Genomic DNA, 23,236 nt, shown 5'->3' with positions numbered 1-23,236 from the left:
ACGGCTCAAGTAACGTGAGGTCCTGCCAGCCATGTGGGAGACTTGACCGAATCCTGAACACCAGCTTCAACAGGCCTAGCCAGCAGATGCAGGCATCTGAAGAGTGAACCAGGATGGAAACTATTTGCCTGTGTTTCTTTATCTCTCTATTTTTCAAATAATTACCTTTTTAAAGATTTATATTTTTAATTAGAAGGCAGATTTATGGAGAGAAGGAGACAGACAGGAAGACCTTCTATCTACTGGTTCACTCCCCGAGTGGCGGCTATGACCAGAGCTGAGCTGATACGAAGCTGGGAACCAGGAGCCTCTTCATGGTCTCCGACACAGGTGCAGGGTCCCAAGGCTTTGGGCCACCCTGCACTGTTTTCCTAGGCCACAAGCAGGGAACTGGACAGGAAGCAGGGCAGCTGGGACACAAATTGGCATCCATATGGGATCCTAGCACATGCAAGAAAAGGTTTTAGCCACTAGGCTACTGCACCAGGCCCCAACATTTTTTGAAGTATTATTTCATAATTAGGAAATACAGCTTTAACATTTAATATCTCTGCAATGCTTCCACTTTGTAAAATTTCTGTAGTACCATAAACAAGATTAAAGGAAGCTTGAATAAACTTTTCCTATCCATGTTAGGTAATTACTTAAAAATATTAAATTGCTCTAAAATCACTCCAAAAACTAAAACTACGAAAGAAACTTTCACTAAAAGAATCTGCACCTTGTTGTTTTATGCTGAAGATCAACTTCACGTCTACATCAGCCGGAGAACACCGGGAAAGCACAAGTGGAAAAAGCACCAAACAAACCCTGTGGGAGAAAAAGAAAAGAGTTAGTTCACATTTGCTTTTCTAAAAATAACTTTCCCTTTTTTTTTTTAAATCTAAAATCCTGGTGCATACACACACACACACACACAAACACACACACAAATCTCCCATGCATTTGTTATTTTCCAAACGCCTGCTAAAGCCTAGCCTGTCCAGCCCAAGCCCTGGAGCCCAGCATTCAGTGCAAGCCTCCCATGTGGCCTAGTAAGGATCCCAGTACTTCGCCACCACCTGATGCCTCCCAGGGTACACATATCTGGAAGCCGGCCGTGGAAACCGAGCCAAGTTCAAATACAGGCACTTTCGTATTCTCTATGGGAATCTCAAGTGGGGCCTAATTCCACTGATGTCATGCTCACTTTAAAACTCAATTGTTTCTTTTAGAACTTGTCTGGAATTGACTTTGCTTTCCTACATCACAGAAAGCCATCATATTTTGGGGAACATGAAAGTTATCTCCATCGAAGTTATAGAATTTCTTCCAAGTGGACACATGTGCCCAGCTAGCCTAGTTTTTGATATACTCCCAGTGAATACGTGGTTGAAGTAGGCGAAGCACAAACAGTAAGAGAAGAAGGAACGGTGAAGTGAGAGGCGAGACTTCCAGCCAAGACCCAGGAGAGGCCAGCACTGCGCTGCAGCGGCACTGTGCCCGACATCCAGACTGGATTGCGGGAGTGTCCGTGTGAGCATCCGCTGCTCGGCTTCCGATCCAGCTCCCAGCTGTGTGTGTTTGGGAAAGCCGAAGATGTTCCAAGTATTTGGACCTCAGCCACCCAGATGGGAGACCACGATGGAGTTCCCGGCTCCTCTTTTTGCTCTGGTCTAGGCCAAGCTTTTGCAGTATGGCCCAGGACATAAAAGATTAGCTCAGGAACCCATGACCTCCTCCAACCCCCAGACATTCCACTCATTTGGTCAGTGAACCAGCAAAAGTCCCTCTCTGTAACTCCGCCTTTCAAATAAATACATCTTAAAGGGGAAAAAGTATAGCTTTTATCTGTAGATAAAAAAACTAAACACTGACATGTCATATGATCCAGCTATCCCACTTCTGGAAATATATCTAAAGGAAATTAAATCTGCACGAGAAAAGGATCTATAATCCTATATTACAGCAGCACAATCTACAATAGCAAAGACATGAAAACAGGATAGATGCCCATCAAAAGAGGAGTGGATGAAGAAATTCTGTTACACCTACTCTATGGAATACTACTCAGACATTACAAAGAATAAACATCTACATTTGCACCAAATGGTCCCAAATAGAGACCATTACGTTCAGTGAAATACATCAATCCCCAAAGGACAAATATCATATGTTCTGATATAAGGCAACCTTCACGCAAAATACAAAGTCAATACCACTTTTTTGTCTGCATCTTATGGGCATATTTTCATTTCTATTTTCATTTTTTCAGAAAAGTTTTCTCTTACTAATTTCTTCACTGACATACATAATACAGTAGCATCATTTCTACAAGGTTTTTAATTTTCTTTTTCATTTCTTCAGCGTCACATTGGTCTTTCAGTAGTATCTTATTTTACTTCATGTTGTTGTAAATATTCTATTTTTCTACCTGTTGTTGATTTTGTTTTATGGCTTTTCATTTAAGGGGATGTATAGTAACCGTGTAACAGAGACTATCATATCCAGATGTAAAGATACAATTTAGTATGCATCTCTACTTCCAATTCAAAGATGAAACTTTGTCCTAATGACTGTGAAATGTATCTTGACAATAGAATGCTGGACTCTCGGCCACTCTCTGAACCTACAATGTCAGGACACACTTAAATGTCAGAATGATATACATATGAGTGCTTATGAAAAACTATACTATTGTAATAATATGGGGGAATTCACAGGGTGAAAGGGAAATTTGGGAGAGGAGAAGATAAATACTAGAGCCTATCGAACTGTATCACAAAATAATAAAATAAATAAGGTTTTTAAAACACAGAGGAAAAACACTGAAAAGACAGTTGTTTTTAGAGAGAGAAAAAAACTAGACATGAATTAGACTACTTGACAATTGTCTTTAGATTCTCACTCTAAAGAAATCAAAACTGGAAACTGGAAAGGGATGAGACTGTGGTTCAGTCAATGAGAAACACAATGAAGCTTGTAACAGAAAGCCAAGCCTACACTCACTCCTAGAGAAGGTCTTGTCCTAAAGATGCCCTTGTGATCATGAAGCAATGCACATGTTCATATCTTTAAGATACAGATGTCATTTGATTTTGTCCATGAGTTTTCAAGCTTCTTCAATCTACCAAAACACCACTGTAGTTATATTGTACAAGAGGATCTCAACTCTACAATATCCTCATCCAGGAGACTCACATCCACAGAAACAATTTAAAAGATGTATGAATTTGAGAGATAGGTGACAAGGAGAGATGGGGAAGGAGACAGAAATCTTCCATACTCTGGTTCATGGCCCAAAGACCCGCAACAGCCAAGGATGGACCAGGTCAAAGCCAGGAGCCAGACTGTAATTAACTATGTAAAGATTGTCAACAACAACACAATAAAATAGATTAAAAAAAAAAAAAAAACAAAGCCAGGAGCCAGAAACTCCAGCCAGGTCTCCCATGTGGTGGCAGGGCCCAAGCACTTAGGCTTTCTTCTGCTGCTGTCCCAGGTGCACTGGGAAGAAATTGGAACAAAAAAGAGGTATTTGGGGTTTGATTTGGCACCTATTGATGAGATGCCAACATCAAAAGCAGCAGCTTAAACTACTCTAACACAAAATCAGCCCCATAACAACTTTTTAAATAAAAAGTAAGGTAGGCAGGGAGTATAGTTAAATATAGAATATATCATAAATTAGATTGATTAATGTATATTTAAATAATGTTGAATTCAACCAAATTTAAAACCAAAAACATAATCTAGTTCAACTTTTCCTACATTATAAGTGATGGATACTAGGGGTTAGGTTTAGGGGTTAACTTGGATAGAAATGACAGAGAATTAGAAAAACAATTAAGACTTTCAGAGGGTCCTGATTTGCCATACTGCAAATAAAGTGATAAGCAGACAGGATGACACTGACAGAATATAATAAAAAATATACTAGCAAATGAAAAAACAAACAGATATGGGCTCTTGAGGATATTATAACAATAAGATGGCATGAATTGTTTATATTATATTAATCTCTATCCCTTGATATTTGGGAGAGAATACTCCATGAATTTTAAACATATACATTAAAAATTATAACGGTTCAGTTCAGACTAAGAAAGTATCTGCAAGAAAAACTGCAACGCAAACAACAAAGTACAAATCAGACAGAAATTTGTATAAATTAGAAATCTGGGAGCTGACACCAGCATGATGGCATTGTACATGAAAACATCCCTGCAATTCCAATTTCCCATTTGTGTGGCAGTTCACGTCTAGCTCCCTGCTTATGGGCCTAGGAAAAACAGAGCAAAAAGTCCATGCACGCACCCAGGAGAACTGGGTGAAGCCCTGGCTTCTGGCTTCTGCTGGCCCAGTCCCAGCCATTGTGAGCATTTGGGGGAGTGAACCAGCAAGTTGAATCTCTCTTTTTATAAATCTTTCAAATAAATAAATCTTTTTTAAAAAGTCCTAGTGCCTGAGTTGTGGCCCAGCAAATCAAGCCATTGCCTCAGTGGTGACATCCCACATGAGAATGGGTTAAAGTTCCATCTGCCCCACTTACAATGATCTTGGGGAAAACCAAGTTCTTTTGACCCTACTGCCTCCAAGGGAAACCTGAGAGGAGTTCCCGGCCCTGGGCATAGGCCTGGCCCTGCACTGGCCACTGAGGCCACTTAGTGAGTGACTAGTGGATGCAGGAACTCTCTCTTTGTAACTTTGCCTTTATACAACAACACCATCAACAACAATAAAACAATCAACACGGTCAAATGCACCAAATCAGGATTGATACTGTGCCACAAACATTAAGGTGCCACATACAATGCTGGTATCTCCTAGGGGCACTGGTTCAAGTCCCAGCTGCTCCACTTTTAATTCAGCTCCTTGCTAATGTGCCTGGCAAAGCAATAGAGAACGGACCCGTATGCCCATGTATGAGACCCAGACGAAGCTCCTGGGCCCTGCTCTTCTAGATATTTGGGGAATGAACTAAAAAATCGGAGATCAGTTTCTTTGTCTCTCTCTTTCATTGCAAGTCTCCCTTCCAAATATTTAAAAATAAATAAATAAAATACATATATACAAGAGCCATAAAAAGTCTATTTAAAAAGACTCTGAACTAATCACAACATGTACAGAATTCTTATCACTCAGAAAGTGGCACTCAGGTGCTTCTCTAATTTCTTTATCTGCCCTAAAGAACACTTGAGACCCAACGGGTTTCAGCAAGTGTCTAATAGAGCACAACCCATGCGGCTCAGAAACACCCTCTGCTCAACACATGCACACCACCTGTTACTTTCATGAGGGATCCGCCCTGCCACTATTGTTAAAAGGCACTGAAATCACCCAGTAACTAAAAAGGAAATAATACCCAATTCTGACAGGTTAGACAGGCAAACATATGAGCATACAGAAGAAAAATATCATATAGAGAAAAAAAAAATAAAGACCGAACAATTAGCTATCAAAAACAGTAAAAAATAGTCAATTCTCATTAATCTTACTTGAAAAAGTTTTTTTAGAAAACTGAATGTATCGACAATGATATAGATTGGTTTTTTAATATATATATGTTTCATTAATTACATTGCATTATGTGACACAGTTTCATAGACTCTGGGAATCCCCCCACCCTTCCCCAAACCCTTCCCTCATGGTGGGTTCCTCCACCTTGTTGCTGTATTACATTTCAAATTCAGTCAAGATTCTTTCATTGCAAGAGTATAGCAAGCACAGAGTCCAGCATCTTATTGTCCAGGTAAATTCAACAGTTTCTTGGGGAGACCATCTCTGGTCTGAAGGCAGAGCTGGCAGAATATCATCCCGATCAATTTAAAGCCACAACATAACATTATGGAATTAATTGACATGGTATTGAGTAACCAATATGTTAAAAAAAATGCAAGTTCTTAACCACATCCTGTGACTACTTCATTGACATTTCAGTTTTAGTTTATACACAGAAACGGCTGCTATATACCTTATTTTTTTTTTAAAGATTTTATTATTATTGGAAAGCTGGAATATACACAGAGGAGGAGAGACAGAGAGGAAGATCTTCCATCCGATGTTTCACTCCCCAAGTGAGCCGCAACGGGCTGGTGCGCACCAATCCGAAGCCGGGAACCAGGAACCTTTTCCGGGTCTCCCACGCGGGCGCAGGGTCCCAAAGCCTCGGGCCGTCCTCGACTGCTTTCCCAGGCCACAAGCAGGGAGCTGGATGGGAAGTGGAGCTGCCGGGATTAGAACCGGCGACCATATGGGATCCCGGGGCTTTCAAGGCGAGGACTTTAGCCGCTAGGCCACGCTGCCGGGCCCTATATACCTTATTGTGATGTATGATCTACATAAAAAAACTGTAAAACCTAATATACTTTCAAAACCCTGTGCTACTCCAAAATGGGGCGGGAGAGCAGAGAAATCTTCCATCTCCTTAGAATGCGTGAGGAAGACATGAAGTATAACCTATCAGGAACATAACTTATGGACAACTTATAGACAACAGATTCGAATTAGCATTAGACAATAGTAAAACCACAAAAACACACAGGGGGAATCAAGAGCGATCCTAACAACCTCTCAATAGGAGGTCATATGCACAGAGCGGGGGGGGGACCCCAGAGCGGTGCAGGGGGACAGGAGCAGGGTTGTATCCCAACCCTGGAGACTCCTGGATCCTCACCAACGACTATCAGTATGGGCACCAAAGACTACCTCCCAACTGCCAAAGAGACCAAGGGGAATTGGAGTGCCTTCGGAGGCTGAGAACTCTGAGGTCATCCACTCCCATTTGGATCTCCCACATGGGATGGAAGATGCCCAAATCCTTCCTCGCAGGATCCAAAGTCATCGGAACAACAGACAGGAACTCTGAGCGGGCCACAGAAACAGAACAGTAAACTTCCTTCAGGACTAGGAAGAGGAGCTTTCTCTGGTCTTTACTTAGTTCCAACTTTGGATCCCCACCCTCTCTTGCAATGACTATCAGGGTCGCTCCAGAGGCCACCCCCCCCAAACACACACACACACACACACACACAAATGATATAGATTTGAAGCAGTGGGCACACTCATTATGAAAACAACTGAAAAATCACACTAGATTTGCTGAAGGTACCTGTGTAGTGCATTGCAAGACTGAACATTCACATACAAACTGATTCATTAATTCCCTTTCCAAAATCTAATCCAAACTGCAATGTGAATATAATGATATTCACTGCAGAACTATTGTGATAACTATATTACTGAGATAAAGTATAAAAATATAATATGCTCAAAGGGGAAATCAAAAGCAACCAGTAAAAAAAATTTTCTTGAAAACAGTTACATTGTTAAAGACAAAAAGCAAGTTAATGGTATAAAATAAGTAGTATGACTCCATAATTTTTAAGAATATTTATATGTAAGTTCACAATGAATGGCTGGCTTCCCCGGTACATTTTGGAGGTAGGTTGCTATGCTGAAACTTCTCCTTAAAGGGAAATCTGAAGATGAACCAGGAAGGCTTTCTTGCAGTGATCATGCTTACATGACATGACTACTGATCCAAGGAAGGTCAAATTTCTCTTCCAGAAACTCAAAATTTGAAATGGCACACAGGTTGACAGCTGTTGAACTAGGACCATATCTGAACGATTTCACTAGAGGTTTAGGAACTGTTCCTCAACTTCCCGGAGCTTCAAACCTTCCCCTTCTTAGAGACTTGCTCTATTATTCCAGTTTTTATGGAAAAGTCCAGTTATCTTTAACTAAATGTACCTTCTGTCTTTCTTTGATCATACCTCCTACTACCAGTTTCTACCTTTGTTAATCACAAGACCTCTTATTCATATGGTATGAAAGTAATGGATTAGGCTCAAGATTGAACAGATATCAAGGAAATCACTATTTTGGCATTGACTAACCTTGCAGGTAAATAAAGTAGCAGGGCCAATGTGCAAACAATGTTCCGTGAAATGCCAAAAGAAAAGCTATTCCATTGAACAGACCTCCGGAATTCTCAGAACACGCAAGAAATTGTGGGTATTTCCAGGTCAATAGTTTTCATTTACCAACCAGAAATACCGCGTTCAGGCACCACTTGTGATACTGACAGCACCTATCATAGTAGCTTTTTCTTGAGTCCCAAGTCAGTGCCTAATTCCAGCGTCCTGGTTTGTTTTGGAAACCAAACCAGAACTAGGCAGGTGATGACTGAAGTATCTGTGTCCCTGCCTGCACATGGGGAACCCAGAGTGAACCTGACCCTCCTCCAGCTGTGACTTCTTGGAAAGTCATGGAAGATCTCCATCTTCTTCCATCTCTCTTTCAAATAACTAAATTTTATAGCATTTTGAGGAAAAAAGAAAGGCAAAGACAAAGGCAAGAAAGAAAGAGATAGAGAGAAATATACTCTCTAAAGAGCTAACAACTAACATGCAGAAAATTCCTAAAGAGACCACGTTCAAGAGGACCAGAGTTGCTTTGTTCCGTTAGCACTCTCCCTTGGTTGCTCCCCCAAAAGTGGGCAATGAAGCTAAAACTGCACATTCACACAGGAAAGTCAAACGTGATTCCTAGGCCACTCAGCAACCCAGGCCAATTCTTTCTTTTCCTTCTTTCCTTCCTTCCTTCCTTGCTCCCTTACCTCCTTCCTCTCCTCATTTCCAGATATCCCTTTTACGTCTGGGAAAGGCAGAGGTAGAGAGAGAGGCAGAGACAGAGAGAAACAGTTTCCATCTGCTAATTTACTCCTCAAATGGGCACAGTGGCTGGAGCTGATCCAAGCTGAGCCAAAGGCAGCAGCCAGGATCCAGGAGCTTCCTCCGGGCTCCCAAACTGATAGAGACCAAGGGACTTGGGCCATCTTCCACTGCTTTCCCAAGTGCACCAGCAGGGATCTATATCAATAGCGGAACAGCCAAGAATAATCAGCACCCAAAATGGATGCCTGCATCACCGGTGCCAGCTTGACACACAGCCCGACCCCAACGACACTAATTGTTAAACACATTTAACACACACACACGATCTTCAAAAAGTTCATGGAAATTGAGTACTTTCAAAAATTATGCAAGGATTTTGATAGAATCAAGATGGTAGAATAGGGTAAGGACACATTTATATAGACACAGAAATATTAGCCGGTGTGAAGCAGAGAGGGCACATTGCAGGAAATAGGAGAGGACAGAACAACAGCAGAGGGGTACCGAGAGACTGACAGACACAGGAAAGCAGTGAAAACAATGGTGTGGTGTTGCAGTGACTGATACCCCAGCAGCATTCAGCAAACGGAGATCTGCACTCCAGTGGCAGCCTGAACTCCACCAACAACAAGATGGAAAGAGATGTTTACTGGGAGCTCCAGAGGTGAACCAAGACTAAGTGCTGTCATGCTGAGGGCCTGTTTCATTTGACCAGAAGCAGAGACAGAACGGCAGGTTCCAGATGGGCAGTGTGGGAACAGGGTGGATTTCACTGCCCGATCTGCATCCCAGAGATGAATTAGGCACCATTTTCTTTAAGGAGGCGAAGCCTATGGAGCAGGACTGTGCATTACTGAGCTGGGAGTGACCTCATTTCTGGATCAGTGAATTGCAACAACATGGCATCGTGCAGGTTCAACACAAGACAGGTCAGTGTAGCCCTCAGACCTGTTGGCCAACAGGTTTCAGCAAGCTCAGCACCACCAACAACCTAGCTAAGTAGAACACTGGTGTCTCTCTAATCCTGGAACTATTCCAACCGTAAGTGGGAGAAATGTTGAATAGAAAACAGTGCAGCCTCAGCATGGTATCACAAGACGTAGAGACTGGCAGACCCAGGAGCTGGGGCTACGGAGATCATGGTGGAAAATTAACAAAAGAACCCAGACCAGAAAGTCACTGCAGGGAGTGGCACAAGTGACTGCAAACAGCCATGTACCAATTACAATAAGTAGAGATGAACTGAGGACCTGAGGGTGACAGAGCTTAGAAACCTGCCCCAAGGAGAAGAATCTGATAACCAGAAGTACAAAGAGCAAGAGCAAAAGAAGACAAAGGCACACTGAATATTACGGAAGACTCCCCTGTAAAGCAGCAAAACTCTTTGCCCATATCAGAGTTAACTGAGGAAAACATCTAAAAAATGGGGAATACAGAATTCAAAACACTTGTTATAAAGCTTCTTATCAACAACAAAAAGCATATAAAGCAGACATTCAAGGAATTTAAGGAATATGTCGCACTGGAAATGAATCACAGGAGAGCTGATATATCATAACTGAAGAATACAATGGAGAAAATTAAAAGTACAGTGGAGAGTTTCCAAAATAGAATGAAGGAGGCACGAGAAAGAATCTCAAAATCAGAAGAGATTTCCTGTCACCAGGGGGAAGCAAACAAAAAGCTGGACCCAGAGCTGCATCAGGCTAAAAAAAAATATCCAAGAACTGACAGTATTAAAAGGCCAATCATAACAGTTAAAGGAGTCCTAAAAGGTGCAACAAAATATGGGTTTACAAATGTATTTAATGAAATATGGAAAATTTCCATAACCTAGAGAAAGAATTGGAAAAAAAAAAACATCCAGGAGAGTCACAACTCCCAACAGGATTGACCAAATGCAATCTTCACTGACACACATGATCATCAAGCTCTCTTGTATGGAAAATAAATAAAAGACCCTTAAATGTACATTTGAAAACCACTAATTGACATATGGAGGAATAACAAATACACTCACAGGAGGCCTCTCATGGGAAACTCTATACAGCAGAAGAGAATGGAGCGAAATATACCAGATTCTAAAAGCAAAAACGTGCTGGCCCAGGATAATGTACCCAGCAAAACTTTCATTTGCCCTGCACATGGTACATCTCTGTCTCTCTTTCACTCCCTGTCATTCTGCCATTCCTAGAAGGATCATTTTCTCATTACCAAGATCTACAGTTTGTTGGTTTTGCTTTTGTGCTTTTATACTTGAAAGGCAGGTTCACGGGGAAAGTAGCAGAGACAAAGATCTTCCATCACCTATTGGATCACTCCCCAAATGGCCACAGCAGCCAGATCCAGGACACTCTGAAGCCAGGGCACTGGAGTTTCCTTCGAGTCTCCTGCGCATGTGCAGGCATGCAAGGACTGGAACCATACTCTGAGGCTTTCTCCAGCACAACACCAGACAGCTGATTTCTAATTGGAGCTGCTGCCACTCAAGAAACACCTCCCAGGGGAGGCTTGGCCTGCCAGGCCACACTGCTGGCTCCTCAAATCAATCTCTTCTAAAAACATTCTTGTGTACCACGCAGGGCAATGAGTCCACACCAATGGCTCAAATCCTACCTTCTTCAAGGACAGGAGGGTGGGGAAATGGTAACCAATTGTTTAAGGATTAATCGCTCTTGGTCCTGGCCCAATGTCCTAGTGACTAAATCCTCACCTTATGTGTGCCGGGATCCCACACAGGCACTGCTTCGTGTCCTAGCTACTCCACTTCCCATTTCCCACCCAGCTCCCTGCTTCTTGACCAGGAGAGCAGTAGTGGAAGGCATTATACCTTGGGAACCCTCACCCGCATACAGCACCCCAAATAAGCCTTGGCTGCTGCCTTCGGGTGGGTCTCCTTAGTCGTGGCCATTGCAGACGCATGGGGAGCAAACCAGAGGACAGAAGAGCTTGCTCACTGTCTCTCCCTCTCTGGGAAACATAACTTTCCTGGAAAAATATATACGTCTTTATTTTTCATTGCTTTCCATTTCAAATGCAAAAGCACAACAGAGAGGGATGGAGAGACTATGAGATCCTCCCATCCAATGGTTCTCTACCAAAATGGCAGTGATGGTTGGAGATGAACCAATCTGAAGAAAAAAACCAGAAGCTTCTTCATGGTCTTCCTTGTGGCTGTAGGAGCTTAAGGCCTTAAGCCATCCTCCGCTGTTTCCCAGGCAGCCAGCGGGGAGCTGGACTGCAAGAGGCACACCAACTGGCACTCTTAAGAGACGCCAGCACATCAGGCTGAGACTCAGTCTACCATTCTATAGCCTCAACTACCGCTAGCCTCCCACCGCTAGAACCTTCCTCCAAGGATTCTGGAGGGCTACAGACCCATCACAGCTTCTCTCCTCACTTCCTGTACAAGAGGGGGAGCTCTGAGCTTGCCTATCCTTTGCGTGGAACTCTCTTCTCAATGGATCCCCCTCAGGAGCTCGAGAACTTGCACTCCGTGTTCATGGCCAGGTTCCCTGCATCTTCATCATCACCCTGATATCACTACCTTCTTTGCACAGGATTCAGCCACTGAAGTGATCTCATCATGCAGTTTGTGTTGGGTGCTGGGGCCAGACCACACACCCACAGGTTCTGGTCCCTGAGACTGGAGAGGCTCCTGTGCCTAAGATCAACATCAGATGAAATCATGGGCTCTTGGCCCACTCCAGAAGCCACTGGTGGGCCTATCGCTGCTAATGCAGGTGCAGCAGTCTGGCCCACAGAGGCCCTCGAGGAGGCCTGTCCAGCCTGTTCCCAGCTCCAGCTCTCTCACTCACTGACAGGCGCTATCTCCTGGACCACATAGGCCACAGTGCTGGCTACTCGGATCACTGCCCTGCATACCGAAGTCTTTTCTACTCTTATGCGTGCCCAGGTTTACAGCAGGCTGGCCCAGGGAGTTCTTTGCTGAAACTATGACTATAGCAAAAGCCCTCCTTGCCTGGGACAGGACACAGCTTCTGCTGGCACAAGCAGGAGTTATAACATGGTGCAGGCTTGCCTGCATTGGGTCACCACACACCAGCAAGTTCACATGATGGCCAGGGTTTTGATGGAGCTGGCTGGACTAGGCTGCTGTACCTGCTGCCAGTGAGAGCTGACATTGTGGCTAGATGATGCCAGATGGAATCACAGCATCCACTGGTGCCTGCGAGACCCAGGGCTGGAGCTGGGCTTGGTACAGGGACTTGGCTGACTCCACCGACTGAGCTCCTACTCCTGCTTTTGTGCCGGCACACAAGAGTCAAATCTTGATTTCTTAGAGACTCCCAGCTAGGTCACTAGACTCAAACGTAGGGTAGCCTCACGGAAAATCCCAAGACATGTGGTCTAATCTGAAAGTGCATGTGTCCAGAAAGGACCGCCTCATTCCTGATGCCTGAGCAGTGGGCAGCAGGTCCGGAGGCACGTGTGGAACATGATGCCCAGTACTTCTAGGCCAGCAGGGGATGCCGTGGGCCTCCTCAGAGGATAGAAAGAACAGCTTACACAGCTCTCCTGCCCAAGCCTGGCAGCAAGTCCCTGCATTTGTGGATGCACTGGCATTCACTGGGACAGCCAGCAGACCTTGAAAAGATGTTCCCGACCAAGCTGCAACAAAACTCACACTGTCTCAGAAACGGCAAACCCACTCAAGGAATACACTCACAACGTGCTTCCCCACCTTGGGGTCTCTAAGGCATCATCCCATCACCATCTCCCGACCCCGCCCAGGCACTGATATGCTTGGACCAAAAGCAGCTGTCTCCTTCCCTTCACCAACACAGGACCCAGGAAGAAAACAGAACAAGAACTGAAACAGTTGTTCCACCCACTACCTCCATACCTCAACCCTCCCCATCGAATCCAAGGACCACATGGGCATGCATGGTGTTGGACTTACCACTCGCCAAAATGTTAGATTCGTCGACCACCACTGAAAGAATAACTCAACCAAATATATGAAAAAAATCCAGATGACCTTTATTCCAGGGAACCACGGTCACGTGCAGCAGAAAGGACAGACAGATGTGAAGGAGTGGGCAGCAGAGGAAGAGTGTGGAAGAGATGGAGAAGTGGCCCTATTAAGCTCTCCTTGACATGCAAGCTGAGACAGGGGTCACCTAGGCCCTAGTGGTGAGGGGATATGGGTCTGTGTCCCTCATTGGTACAACGATGGCCTCACAGCCTGAGGGGCCTGCCAGAATTCCACCATCCGTTCTGGGTTTTGTTGGAGGCAAACTCCATCCTTCTCTGGCCACCATGGTAGCCATCACACGGCTCTCAACTATGTAATCATTATTGGTTGAAAAGAGGAGAAGTCACAATACGGGCCAAACCTGCATTCTTTCACAGTACCAAAGGAAACCTCCTTCAGTCCTATTTCTATGCAGCCTAGAGTCACATCATGGGACTTACAAATACACATCAAACTTGAAGCACACTAGGAAATTACAGCAGGAAGGAAGACACAAAAGCAGCAAACAGAAATCAGTACAAACAAAACTTCCAGCAGCTTCCCGGCTGCTGGTGGGCCTCAGGATGGGGCGTCTTGCTCGGATTCCGACTCCAGCCCCCATGTGCATGTGGTGAGCTGTCCCCGGGCCTGCCTGGGTTCGGGGGCTGCTTCCTTTGGGGTGAGTACCCCGAGTGGGGAAGTCTCTGTGACTGGGTAGGTCCGGGGCCAACCCCACTGCCCTCATTGGGCGGTGAATGGGATTGAGGAGGGGCATGACCTTGGGCCTGGGGGTTTAAACTTCCAGCAGCTTCCCTTCTGCTGGTGGGCCTCAGGATGGGGTGTCTTGCTTGGATTCCGACTCCAGCCACCATGTGCACGTGGTGAGCTGTTCCCGGGTGGCCAGTGCGCCATTTGGTGCCAGGCTCTGCCTGGTGGATGCCCAGCCGGGCAGCTCTGGGATTTTGGTTCTTTGAATCGCTGCTTAGGTAGCGCCAGGTTGATCCCACTGTGCTTCTGGGATCTGAGTCAATCCTAAAGATTCCCAATGACAGTAACTCTTCCTTTGAAGAACTTGTAATCACTGAAAAATGCTGACCACTGAACACCAGCCCATGCAAAAGCTAAGGCTCAGGGCTTGTCCAGCAGGATCATATCCTATTACCTGATATGATGATAGATCAGGAGACTGGTCACATTAGGCAGGGCCATAACATTAACTAGCACTTGAGAACCATATCCCGGGGTAGATTCTGTGGGGGATGTGTGGGCCACACCCTGTGAAAATTCTAGCCTCACTGGTTAGCTCAAGAGTTTGGGTAGTGATGGACTAAGCTAGGTGTGACCAAGGAACCTGTCATCAATCACAGGTGAAGGAACCCACAACAGTCTGGACTGGTCAGGGCAGCAGTACCCGAATGTGCATCCTGAATAGGGTGTGGGGTGGGCTGGGCTGCAAAGTTCACCAGCTCATACATGGGCAAATGGAAGGCCAGACTGCACCGGGCACTGGCCTAATACCCATTGGCATGTATGAGAACTGGGTCTGGGAGGGGATCAAGTGGAGGAACTTGGGAAACTCTCCTGGCGAGTCATAGCTCCCACTGATGAACATGTGGTCCAGACCTGGGGGTCGGACAAGCTGGGCAAAGTAGCTCCAACAGTTGGCTAATATGTAAATTGGTAATGGAACAGGATGTACTGGGCAGGACTCAGCAAACCTTTGCCTACAAGCGAAACTAGAAACCAGAATGGAGCACAGGTCATGCCGAGCTAGATTCTTGCACCTATTGGTCTACGTGAGTCAAGGATGCCAAGCCACAATGTCTAAGGCACAGTCCAGGACAAGTGAGGGACTGAGCCAAGCTGAGTAAGAGCAACCACTGGCATGCGCATGATCTATGACTGGGAACAGGCCTGGTTGGGGAGCCAAGGGGACACCCTAACTGGGCTGAGGTTCCCACCAAGGGGCGCGTGTGCTTGAATGGGGGCTGCATTCTAACCAGGAAACAGCTGTAGTCTCCCTTGGCATTAGTGTGGACTGGGACTGGATGTACCAGGCCAGGACAGACCCCAACACCGTCCTGGTGTCCTGGAGGACAAGGGTAGATATGGGATGGACTAGGCTGGGTCTCAACCTCTACTGAGCCACATGTGAGCTGTATGTATGGACGAGCCATGGCTGGGCTGAAACATCCAACAGCAAGAACCAGAATGGGTTGAAAGCCAGCCAAGAAAAGCCACTGTTTCTGCTAGGATAGGAGGTGAACTGAGTAGGGCTGGCTCATGGACCCACTGGTATGTGCAAAATCTGGCGCTGGGAGGGGTTCTGATGGAGGAGCCTGGGCAACTCTTCTGGCAGGACACAGTCCCTGCAGGTAAGCGCAGGAAGCATGATAGGAAACAGCCCAGAATAGGCCTTGGAAAGTTTCCCACTGGCATACATTTGGCATGGGTCGGGGACAGACCAGGCTGGATCAGTTCATGTCATCCACTGGCAAATCTGAACACCAGAACAGAGTGTGGGTCGAGCCAGGTTCGATCGAGACAAAAACCAGTGCACAATATGGAATGCCAAGGTGAGGTTGCCTGTGCCAGATGTGCCTGCAGCACCCAACCAGCACATGTGAGAACCAGGAAGGGAAGCGGCAGAACCGGCAGGGGAATAAGAGTGGTTCCCTCGCTGGACAGCTACTCCCACTGGAGAGCGTGGGCTGGGATGGGGACAGGCCAGACTAAGCAGGGCTACAACACCTGTGTGCCTCATGTGGACTAGATCAAGGAAAAGCCAGGCTGGGCTGATTATTCCTACTGGTGCAAGCATAAGTTAGAGTGGGTGAGGGTTGTTTGGGCTTAGCCACAGCATCAGCTGGCAGAAGCTGGCACTGGGGGCTAATTCTGTCAAGTCAAACCAAAGAACCACCTGAAGAGTGCATAAACCGGGATTGAGAGAGACCTGGGAGGGAACTAGTGGGCTCCTCCCTCTTGGGTGACTACTCCCACAGGAGGGCATGAGAACTAGGATGGGAGTTGGGTGACTAAACAGAGTAGCACTGAACAACATCTGTGAGGGCTGGATAGTTGAGCTGGTTAGATGGAACTAAGCTTTAATACCCACTGACAAATACAAGAGCCAAATGGGATGTGGGACAGACTGGACTAGTGTGTTACACATACTGGCAAACCAGGGGAGGGGGCGGGCCTGGTGGGGGTTATTGTGGGTCACTCTGACGAGGCTGCAGCTCCCACTGGTTTATGTGAGGGCCGAGTATGTGCTGGGCAGAACCAGGATGGACTGCAACACCCACTGGTTCCAGTGGAAGTCGGGACTGAAAACAGAACCAACCCAGCAATTGCAACCACCAGCTGATCGTGGTGATGGACTATGCCGGGCCCTGGGCTTGCTAGAACATACAAGAATCTGGTCTGGAAATACCTCATAGTTTCTTTGGGGATCTCCCCAATCAAGCTTCTGGGCTCAGAACCCTAGCCAAGAAAAGAGAGAAGACAGAACAAGTCAATCAACCACCTCAGCTATATGTTGGCAGCGAAATACTGGGCAAATGGAGACTCTATGATGGACTATGTCAATCAGTGGATTCCTCAATGACTTCATCGTGCTTGGAGTGGTGTGATTGGCAGCGATTCATAACTGGTGAACTATCAAAACCATTTGAGCAAGTATCTCAGAGCATACCCCACATCCGGGAGTTGTGGTGGGTGGGAGACTGGGTGGGGCTTCTCCCTCAATATCCCCCTTTACCTCAGATACATGAAGGAAACAATATGGAAATAGTCTTACCCACTTCCCTATAGCTCTTGAACCTTTAGACCGTAATTAACTATGTAAAGATTCTCAAAAATACAATAATAAGAAAAAAAAAATTGAAAAAAAGTCAGTACAAAAATACAACTGAAGCTCACACTAGTGATTTCCTTTGTGTTGTCTCTTACACTGGTGGTCCAGTTCACTTGGCTGCATGGCCACAATGTGTATGCATACAAAGGAGTTGGCGGGAGGGTGTGGAGACGAAACACAACACACACTCTGGGAGGGAGTGTCCCCAAGAGCCAGGCACACTGCCATTTCAACACGGTTTCCCCCTAACTATGGCACGGATGGCAGCTCTTCTACAACAGGAAGAGGAAAAAGAGATACAGAAATGTCCAAGAGGGAAACAAATCCAGGAGACAAACCACAGGAGAGTCATCACGCTGGAAAGAAAAGCTAAAAACAATTCAACACAGTGATGATTCTCTGCCAGAAAGCACAGGGAGTTTTGATCCGAGAGGACAATATTCAAGCTTCGGCATATCAGACTGAAGGCAGGCAAGCCTCGGAACCACCCAAGAAACAGCATCTGTAGAATCAAGCTTGTCTGGGCCCGGTGGCGTGGCCTAGCGGCTAAAGTCCTCACCTTGAACGCACCGGGATCCCATATTGGTGCCGTTTCTAATCCTGGCAGCTCCACTTCCCATCCAGCTCCCTGCTTGTGGCCTGGGAAAGCAGTGGAGGACGGCCCAATGCACTGGGACCCTGCACTCACGTGGGAGACCAGGAAGAGGTTCCTGGTTCCTGGCTTCGCATTGGTGCGCACTGGCCCGTTGCGGCTCACTTGGGGAGTGAAACAGCGGATGGAAGATCTTCCTCTCTGTCTCTCCTCCTCTCTGTATATCCAGCTTTCCAATAATAATAAAATCTTAAAAAAAAAAAAAGAATCAAGCTTGTCTGTCTGCCACACTCAGAACAGAAAAACAAAAACCTTTTTTCAAAGTTCAAAATTGTCAACACTCACACAAAGTTCTATAACCTGGGATTTGGAAAGCCGAGTACTTAGACACAGTACCCAGACGGGACAACTGCGGAATGGTCGCAAAGCTCCTCCTGTCAACCAGAGCACTTTCAAAGACAACGCCATGACAAAACATACCATTGGACGCACTGCTCACGGCTGATCCTGCAGAGGCCACCTCGCAAACTGCTGCTGGATCCTCCACCCAAGACGCTCCACACGCTTCTACCTTTCAGTCACTGTCTGAATCCATCTGCTGTACTTGACCAACTGGACCTAAAGTCTTACGAGATGAAAAAAAAGATTTAGATTTTCAAAACTCAAGTATATTTCATAAAACCAATTACCACTCTTGTATGTCTGAAGTGTTGATTGTACCTGTTAATAGTAAACTTTGAAAGGATACACATATTCAAATGAGGCATGTCTCTTTTCCTTATTGTTGTTACACACATGCTTACAGAGACCAGGAGATTCAGAGATCTTCCCTCTGTCGCCGGAATCCTCAAATGGCCGCAATGGTCAGAGCTGAGCTGATCGGAAGCAGGGAACCAGGAGCTTCCCCTGGGTCTCCCTTGTGAGTGAAGGGGGCCTGGGCACTTGAGCCATCTGCCCTTGCTTTCCCGGGCCATTAGCAGAGCGTTGCACCAGAACTGGAGCAGCTCAGACTCCAACAGGCTCCCATAAGGGATGTCAGCACTGCAGGAGGAAGCCTCACCTGAAACACCATGGTGCCCACCCCGTACCTCAAGACTGCTCAGGAATCCAACTCAGCCGAGAGCAGCAACTGTATCAGACCCTCACTACTAGGCCACCGCTTGAGATTCTGAGGCCCTCAGCTTTAAAAGAAGGATGCCATACTACACAGGAAATGTCAATGCTAATCTCCTCTGTGTGTCCATGTGCATACATGAATGCTGCACAAATGATGAAATGCCCGGGAATGAAAACACTCCCCCAACACAGACTCTACTACTTTCTGCAGGACTAGAGCCCTGAAGCATCACAGGCTCAAGACGAGGGACTGATGCAGCCACAGGGCAACAAGGAGGACAAGGAGAGACAAAACACGAGGAGAGGCAGGGAGCGAGGGCAGGAGTCGGGCCAGGATAGAAAGGAAAACAAGTGCTGACCAGGACAGAGGCAGGAGCCAACACTGCAGGGCAGAATTCTGTCACACCACCTCCAGTGGAGCCTGCGTGAGGCGGACGCTTCAAGCAAGGATGCCTCCTGGATTCGGCTGCATCTCTAGTAGTCTTGGCATTCCTGGCTGTACTCTCTTTGCTCTTATCTTTATGACTGGAATAATATTGTTTATGTGCCGCAAAGGCTCAATGTTCCTTTATAGTTCTATGAAGCCTTCTGACAGGAGACTGGACAAGGATAGCAAACAATATGAGATTAAAAACTATCAAGTCACTAGCTTTAATAAACCTACCTGGAACTATTTTTGAGAATTCCTAAAAAGAAGATTATAGTAGAAATCTACAGCTTAAAAAGCCATATAGGAAGAAAAACTAAGAAAAATTGACAAGTTAATATTAAAACCAATGTAAGGCACAAAACACAATGAGAGCTAACCACTTAATGATTAAAACTGCAGCTGGTGCCAAACTGCGTCCACAAGAAACAGCAACTGCAGTCTGTCACCAGGCTATTAGAGAACAATCTTTTCTCGACAGACCTGCTTACCTCCCTGGAATAATTATTTGTAGAAATGTAACCACATGAATAAACAAAGAAAAATGTCCCTTTGCAATAATCTATTGTATATAAGCTGATATGCCTTGCTTTTGCAAAATGCACTCAGATATTACTGCCTTGAGTTGTTGTGTCTTTGTCACTCACCGAATCCTTGTCCACCATTCCTGGGGTCCTGTTCCCATCAGACTGATTGCTCCTGGCAGAGCCGGTCCATCGCAGAATTCACGGGCAGGAAGAGGGAGAGGACAGGAAGCAAGCACGACCACCTAGGACAACAGCACTCCATGACAGCCGAAGCTGAATGAGGACACAACCAACAAGGGAGTCAAGACTGAGTGCGACAAGCAGGGACATGGGCAGAAAGGAGGGCTGCACGGGGCACAGGACATGGCAGCATGCTGACCCCCAGGAGGAAACAGAGCAGTACAGAGAGACAGACATGACAGAGGCAGAAAGAAACCAATGCATGCAGAGAGAGAAGAAACAAGCTGATCTGTTTGTTGCTAAATGTGTGGTGAAAGGCCAAAGGTCTTGGCATCCCAGACATTCAGAGAACTGGCCTAGGAACGGAGGCTGGCACTCCTGAGGCCCAGGACCTCCCAGGCATCTGGGCCAAGTGCTGCAGGAAGGCACCATCAGGAATCAGGTGCCCTCAAGAGGATCCAGGGGCTCAGGTCTTGTGGAGCCCTCTGAGTGATCCCTCACTAGGGTTCCTGGGCCTGCTGGCAGGACTTGGGCTAACTGCTCAGGAGCCCTCAGGGAATTCACGGAACTGCCTCCATTCAAAGTGGCATGGCAGCTCATTGCCAACAAAACTTCCTCCAAAGTGACCCACTCTGATCTGCTCTTACTCACTCTGAGGTCATAGCAAGTTGGGTCCCCAAAGCAGCAGTGCCCCAGTTGTCCAGCATGGCTGGAGACAGCAAAAGCATAGCCTATCTCACCGTAGAATTAACCACCAGGAAAGCCTTTGCTGCCAGAGAACATGAACTTATCCCCCACTAAGAGCTCTATCCAAACCCATGAATGACAGCCCTTTCTCAACCTCCCCAGACTCACCACGCACAAGACGCTGGCTCCTGGCTTCCCATCAGCTCAGCTCCAGCCGTCACAGCCCATGGTTCATTCGGGCAGTGAACCAGCGCATGCAAGGTCTTTCTCTCTCTCTCTCTCCCTTTCTCTCTCTCCCTCTTTCCTGCTCTCTGCAAACCTGAGATGCCTTTCAAAGAATAATGAACAAATCTGTTAAATAATAAGAACAATAAAAATCCACATAAGCAAAATAGAATTTCTAGCCCTAACTCCTATTGTTTTTGTTTTTTTTTTTTAAAAAGATTTTATTATTATTATTGGAAAGCCGGATATACAGAGAGAAGGAGAGACAAAGAGGAAGATCTTCCATCTGCTGTTTCACTCCCCAAGTGAGCTGCAACGGGCCTGTGCGCCAATCCGATGCCGGGAACCAGGAACCTCTACCGGTCTCCCACGCAGGTGCAGGGTCCCAAAGCTTTGGGCCGTCCTCCACTGCTTTCCCAGGCCACAAGCAGGGAGCTGGATGGGAAGTGGAGCTGCTGGGATTAGAACTGGCACCCACATGGGATCCCGGGGCACTCAAGGTGAGGACTTCAGCCGCTAGGCCGCCGGGCCCCCTAACTCCTATTGTTTCAAGCATCTGTCTCTTTTGATCTGAAAGGCAGGTTTAACGGGGAGAGGAGGAACAACGCAGAACTAGCCCCTGCTGCCTCACGACCCAAAGGGCAGCAACGGCAGGGAATGGGTCAGGTCGAGGTCAGCTACACCTTCTGGGTGGCTCATGTGGGCACAGTGGCCCAAGGACGTGCGTGGTCCTCCACTGCTTACTCAAGTGTGGCATTTACACAAGCAGGGAGCTAGACTGCAAGTGGAGGAGCCAGAAATCCAATCACTGTCCGTTGGGGGGCTGACACTGCAGACAGAGGGTTCACTTACTATGCCATTGTGCCCGCCTCCACACAACTTGGCCTAAACCTACCAGAAGCATCGCTTCAGCCCGTTTACCATGTCTTCTGGTACAGGTTTCATTCTCACCAGAGCACAGCCAACTTATACAAGGTCACCCCCTTGAAACGCAAGGTACCTACCCTTGTACACCTGAGTAGCACTCCACTTCGCACTTGGTCGCTCGAGAGAGAGCAGCAGGACTCAAGGGCCACCTGGAAGAGCAAAAGCAAAATGGAAAATGGGCAAAGCTCTCTATATTCTGCAACCTCTTCGTTCATTTCTTCCCTTGCAAGGACTCAAAATTCGCAATCACTGAAAGAATAATAATCTCACACACAACAACCTTTTACAAAGATACTGTGAGTGGTTTGCATTTCCTGTTTAGGTCTAGCACACCACTGGGCAAGAGGAGTCATCTAGAATCTTACCAGCCTAAACAAAGCATTCATGATTCGCTGTATTTTGGCTAATATATGATCACGGACATTCTAGAAAGTGCTCTATGAATGCTGAATGGGTCCGGCACGGTAGCATAGTGGCTTAAGGCCTCGTCTTGCACGTGCTGCGATCCCAAATGAGCGCCAGTACTAGTCCCATCCAGCTCCCTGCCTGGGGCCTGGGAAAGCAGTCTGAGACGGCCCAGGCCCTGGCAGATCTACACCCTCAGGGCTGGAGGAGGCTCCTGGCTCCTGGCTTCAGATCAGCTCAATTCTGGCCGTTGTGGCCACTTGGTGAGTGAATCAGCAGACGGAGTTCGTCCTCTCTGACTCTTCTCCTCTCTGTATAGCTGACAGTCCAACAAAAAGAAAGCAATCTTGAAAAAACAGTGTTCAATGAGTCATGTATGATCACTCCAAGTTCAATGATTTGAGACACACAAAAGTAGACATGAGAATCCTAATTTCATGCAAGCATACCGGGAACACCTTACTCCAAAGTCATGAGTAATGCTCTATGGTGACAGGTGTCTCCCATGGGCCCACTCTATAGGCCTGAGGGCCACAGGGGCTCCAAGCACAGGGTTTGGCGAGGGCTCTGTGGGCTGCGCCAGGAGCGGCACTCTCCTACAGCTGCAGTGCCCCAGCACCAGGGGCCCAGCTGCTGCGCCTCCAGGCACACAGAGT

At 46.6% G+C, this 23,236-nt stretch overlaps 1 long non-coding RNA gene across 1 annotated transcript; it reads right to left on the bottom strand.

The window, feature by feature from the left end:
- Window positions 1–259: 259 nt before the first annotated feature.
- LOC131482559 (uncharacterized) lies at window positions 260–21,317 on the bottom strand. Its single transcript, XR_009247103.1, has 3 exons — window positions 21,192–21,317; window positions 18,567–18,711; window positions 260–441 (listed from the first exon to the last, which is right to left on the bottom strand). It is a non-coding gene; the product is annotated as an uncharacterized LOC131482559 (long non-coding RNA).
- Window positions 21,318–23,236: the final 1,919 nt, after the last annotated feature.

Source organism: Ochotona princeps, chromosome 18 (genome assembly GCF_030435755.1).
Source record: "Ochotona princeps isolate mOchPri1 chromosome 18, mOchPri1.hap1, whole genome shotgun sequence".
Lineage (NCBI taxonomy): Eukaryota > Metazoa > Chordata > Mammalia > Lagomorpha > Ochotonidae > Ochotona > Ochotona princeps.
Note: the sequence above shows the minus strand (reverse complement) of the source record. Positions and strands in the feature narration are given on the sequence as shown.